The sequence below is a fragment of the Rhinolophus sinicus genome, chromosome 1 (genome assembly GCF_057876585.1).
Source record: "Rhinolophus sinicus isolate RSI-liver-muscle chromosome 1, RSI-T2T, whole genome shotgun sequence".
Lineage (NCBI taxonomy): Eukaryota > Metazoa > Chordata > Mammalia > Chiroptera > Rhinolophidae > Rhinolophus > Rhinolophus sinicus.
In genome coordinates, this window is record NC_142501.1 from 102,544,059 (window position 1) to 102,550,106 (window position 6,048).

A 6,048-nucleotide genomic window follows, 5' to 3' on the forward strand; every position below is an offset into this window, starting at 1 on the left:
AAATAGTTACGACATTGCAGTTAATTGTTTTAACTGGGGCCAACCAGACATCATCGCTTCTGTGTATAGATGGGGAGACGGGTGGAGACCACGTGACCCGTATACCGGGCTTTAGAGCTCTGTGTTCCTGTGAATTTTTCTGGAGGTAAATGAAGAGAAGAATTTTCCTCCTGATAAAGGAAAATAACCTGGGAAACTGGTCTTTCTTTTCAAACAATCAGAAGATACATTAGATAGACTTCCTGTGCAATTAACAAAATACTCTGGGCATACACATGTCTTGGTAATTAGTTAGGAAAGAAGATCCATGACAGTGTTTTGGCCTTGCTTTAGTATAGCATAAAACTGCTGATGTGAAAATGGTAAATATCAATTCGGGAGTCTGTGTCAACGGATGAAATGTGAAGTTTTGTTTTAAAATAAGTTTACTATCAACAAAAACAAAGATCACAGCTTTTAATGCTTATAATGAGCACTGATGTGTGATTCCAGGGGTTTATCAATCAAGCAGCATTTTGTAAGAGGACATTTTTGTTTTCAAATCCTATTATGTGTGTCTAACCTCCTTTGACAGTGTTTTCTTCAGAAGTCACCTTCCACTAGTGTCTGCAATGCCCCATCAATGAGGTTGGACAATCCATGAACACTGAATGACTAAACTACAGGATGAAACGCGTCCTTTGTAATTTCTGTGCCTGGTTAGATCACACCCAATTATACTACTTACCACTTGTACAGAAAATCTATCAAACCTGTTGAGACATTTATAATGACATTTTAACTCCCTTCCATTGAAAATGCATTGAAAAGTATTCTGTAAGTGCAGTATTTAGAAGCAAGCTATTATTTTGAAGAGGAGCCAAATGCCTGAACCTGCTGTTTCAAAATTGCTTCCCAAATTCGAGGAAACATTTCACAAAGGAGGCTCATAATGGAGTCTGAGCTGGGCCCAGGACACATGAATGCCATGTCCTGTATTGTGTCACCTATTGACCCTCAGAAGGTTGATAAAATGGGAGGCAGATGGCAGTGGCCCTGTATGTGTTTACGTATCAAGCTGGCCCATAGCTTTCACCAGAACCAGAAATCATTTATTGTCAGTGCTGTCCAGAATATATCCTGACAGTTCTGTGGGAGTTTCACTGCCATTTATTTTCAAATCAATACTCAATTACGAAGAGGAAGATTCACTCCCTTGCCCATTTTCAAGATGAAATTATGGACTAGAGCAATAACACTTAACTCAAGGCAAACCACCGACCATTAACTCGTGATGGTACCGAAGACCAGCCAGATACTTTATTAAACGTCACTCCCTCTCGCTCTCCCTTTTTGGCTTTTAATTAATCATTGCGAAAAAGGCCCTTCACATTGTGACTGATGACCAGAGAAAACAATTTTCTCCTAACTGCCTTTTAATTTCAACTCTGGGAGAGCGCATTGACCGGTTCTCACAACAACCCATCAATGCTAGTTTTTAATGTGGTTTCTCCTTTGTTATTGAGAAGAATGGAGTGACGATGGCGCCCTGTGCCGCTCTTCATAACTCACGTGATTGATTCGGTAACTGCTGCACATTTGCTGCAGGATAAAGAGTGCTGTCAATGAAGATACTGGGGACTATATAAATTACTCCATTAACGAGAAATAAAGCTATTTATGGTTTTTAGAGGAAAATGCAGCTGGTACTAAAAAAAAAAGGAGGGAGAATACAATGGCAGGATTGCGTGCACTTTCTCCCCTGTATGTACGCTATGCCCTGGTCCTACTCTTGTGCTTATGTGGAAAATAATTCGAATCACACAAAAATGAAGACAGGATGATGACAATAAAAAGCTTTACTTAACAGTAGTAAATCTGAAAGGCCAGATGGCAAGCGTGAAGTTCAACTTTTTAGGCTCCGACCCTAAATAGTTTTCACTTCGTTTTAGGTTAGTGCATACAGACATATCCAGCAAAATCTTTCAAATGTATTTATTTCATAGAAACCGTTGAACATTAGTGCTAGCAGCACTGTAAAAAAAATCAAACAACTGAGTGTTGGTGGTGAACACACAATGTGATATATAGATAATGTATTACAGAATTATACTGTATACTTGAAAACAATGTAATTTTACTAACCGTTATCACCCCAATAAATCTTAATTACCAAAACCTGGTAAGGATAACACAAAAAAAGAAAGTTACAGACCAACAGCTCTGATGAATACAGATGCAATAACTAAATAAATAAATAATAACATACAACAAAAAATTAAAACTCAATTTCAAAGAATAGTCTTTTTCTAGTAGTCAAAATTCAGTACCACAAATGATGACAAAATTTTTTCATGAAGATTTACTTATTTGACAGCATTTGCTTCAAATTGCAAACACAGAAAATTTAGAAAGTCACTCAAGGGAACAAAGTTTCATGTTTGTTATCCACAGTTACTGCCTGTTTCAATCAAAGTTATTTTCCAAGAAGCTGTGAGGGTTCAGGCATGAAGAGATTTTCCTGGCTTCACAAAATTGTTACTTGAATCAGATAGGAATTTTTCAAAATCACTAATTTCTTTATAGTAAAATTGTTAGGCATAATGGAAGGTATTTCCTTATTTGGAATTCACATGCTCTCTGTTCTCAGAAAACAAACAAACAAACCAAAAACGCTATAATTTATTATACAATATCATATACAGTGATATCAGTTTTCGAACTTCTCCGTTGACGAACATTTCAGTTTACAAACACCGTAAATTTTATGGATCTAAAATTTTATGCATCAGATAGTAAAATTCATGTTAAATTTGCAGTTTTAGGTGTTGATTTTAAAGGTCTGGAATGGATTAATCCATTTTGCATTACTTTCTATGGGGAAACTGAACCTTGGTTTTCAAACATTTCAGAACTCGAACGGTCTTCCGGAACAGATTATGTTCAAAAACAAAGGTACCACTGTACAAAGAAATCATTGAAATTAATATTTAAGAAAAATCAGAAATCAGAGATGGAAAACAAAAGATAGTTTACCTGGAATGTATAATAAAATTGTTTCTTCGGAGTACATTGAATCAGCTTCCTAGCCACCAAGAGAAAAAAGAAAACATAATTTATCAATTCGTTTTCATTTAAAAAAAAAATACAAGTTCTTCTGAAGAAACTTTCTTTTGATAATCTGCTTTATGGATCTTTCTCTCCCCTATGTGAAGCGAGATGGCTAACACATGGCAGGCGCCACATAGTCTGATAGTCACGGCAGACTAAAAAATGCAAGATGGTGAATGTGTGGATGCACCTGGCATCAGGAAACATGAGGGGAAGAAAGAACAGTGAAATCATTGACAGTTTTATAGAGAGAAGTCATCCAGCAGTGGATCCTGCAGTCACAGTGTGTTCCATGGGCCTACATACAATGTTGTATAACAACATGGCTTCAAGGGATCTCCACCTGTGGGTATACCTTAGAGAACCCAGGTTAGGAATGGGCATTGTAGCCCTCAGGCCTTCTCAAACACCAGTTTTATCAACTGCACATTTGCTCTAACACATTGGAACCTGGGGTGAGTGCCACTCATGCTTCAGCTGTGGTCCCTCAGTCTAGAATACTGACGTCGCCACAGTGGTAAGTCCAATGAGAGCTAACTCATGTGGGCCAGTGTGGTAGAGATGGGAGAGAAGCAGTATTTTAAGCAACATCTTCTCGTTTCACCCAACATTTATTTATAACTCAGAAAATGAGGTATTGTGCTCTGGCAGCATTTCTTGGCAAAAATTACCTCCAAATAGGACCACATTTAGGGATAGGAAAATTAAAGGATTACTTCCCCAGATCCAAGGGTGGGAATTGTCATCAAACTTCCTGAGGGAGGAGCCGGCCATATAGAAAAGGAGTACCTCCACTCAGATCAGCTGTCATCAGAGAAGCCATCCTGACTTGGCAGTGGGACACTGATAAGGGCAAAAGGGCCTCTAAAGAAGCTTGTCTGTGAACAAGAAGAGACTGACAGACAGGACAGTGCCATGTAGAGCCATATTGGAGCTGAAGTAACGGGGAAAATCAGTAATTCTACTGAAAATCTACTTAGAATTTTGATATTTTCTTTATCATGGGATTTTATGCATTACTTTTTATTTTCAAATATGACATGAAAGTATCATTTGCCTTGATGTGGGAGTTTGGAGCATTCCTTAAATTTGGCACTTGAGGTACCTGCAACATGGTTGTCACTGGAAGGGCTTAACAGCTGAGGGAGAGATTTGTTTGTCTGCATCTTTGTTTTACATTTAACGAGAGACTCTTTAAAAGGCAGTAGAAATGATCCAGGTGAGAGGGAGAGGTTCATATATCAATATCAAAAAGGAATAATCAATGGAGCAAGATTCTTCCATAGGAAAGATGGCAGATAAGATGAGGAGGACAGAGAGTAGGGTGTGGGCCAGTGCGGATGGTTTGCAAACGTGATGGTTTCTGGGGTTTTTCTATAAAATGGAAAAGTGAGGTTGTGTGGGGAGTTATGCAGATGGAGACATGGAAAGGCATATGGATAGGGTGAAGAACTTTGAAAGATGCCACTTTGTGCTGAATCAGTGAGGGGACAACTTCTAGGAATGTGCTGGTGCATTGTACATATGTGAGCCTGGAAGATAACTCCACTACTTCTGCCAAAAATGGACACTGAGGCCAAAGTGGTTAAGCAATTGTTATGGACTGAATGTTTGTGTACCCAAAAAATCCATATGCTGACACCTAACCCCCAAGGTGATGGTATTCAGAGGTGAGGTCTTTGGGAGGTCATGAGGTCATGAGGGTGGAACCCTCATGATGGAATTAGTGCCTTTTTAAAAGAGACCCCTCACCCCTCACGCCATGTGAGGACACAGGAGAAGATGTTGTCTATGAACCAAGTAGCAGGCTCTCACCAGACACTGGTACACCTTGATCTTGGACTTCCAGTCTCCAGACTGAGAACATATGTGTGCTGTTCATAAGCCCCCTAGTCAGTGGTACTCTGTTAGAGCAGCTGGAGCTAGGACAGTAGTAATCAGCTTTTCTGGAAAAAGCGAACACTAGGTTGGGCAGTAACCAGAGCCCCTAAACTCTCAGGAAGACTCCTCCAGTGACTTCTGTGATGAACAGAATGTGTGGTGAGTCTCTTCCCATAACAGAATCCACTCAGAATCTGAACAAATTTAAACTGTGAACGTTCCAACTATTATTACTATCATATTGCTATGGCAATCCTTGGGCGACATTAGGAATAACTCATCTCCAAGAAGAACCTGGTCAAGCATTTCTGATTTGCTGAGCTTCATCTAAAAAATGAAGAATTAATAAATGAAATATACATAAAATATGGCTAGAGAAAACCTGAGTGCTGGTCTGTGTTCCACAGACACACACTTCCCTAGCTGACATTACTTTATCAAGCATTATGGTTGCTTATTCTGAGAGAAAAATTACCACCTGAAAGTATTATTTAAAAATCGAATTCACTTGACCAAGCAAAATGAAATAGATATGGTACATGATATTCCTGGTGCTTATTGTAATTACTAGCTTTCAGGCTCCTGATTACAAGTTTCTGAGTATAAAAGTACTCAGTACTTAATCAGCTCTGACTGCTTCACCATGTGCCCACACATTGCATCCTTATTACCACCAATTTGCAAGTATTTGTTTACTTTTGTTCCTAACTTTGACCAAATCCTGTGTAACTTAACTCTTCTCTTTTTTTAGTATATGAGGTGTGATCAAACAATATAGCAAATGTTTAAATAAAAAAAATTATTAGTAAAAGACACATTGCCATTAATCTCCCTCAAAATACTCCCCTTCGCTTCAAACACTTCTTGCCACTTTCTGAAGCAGTTCGGGTAGTCCTTTTCCATAAGTGTCTTTAGTTGCACTGTCACGGCTGCCTTGATGTCCTGAATCGATTCAAAACATTTACCTTTCATGGTCATTTTGACTTTGAGGAAGAGCTAGAAGTTGCACGGTGTCAGATCAGGTGAATAACATCGATGAGGATACACCATCATGTTTTTATTTGACAGAAATTGCCA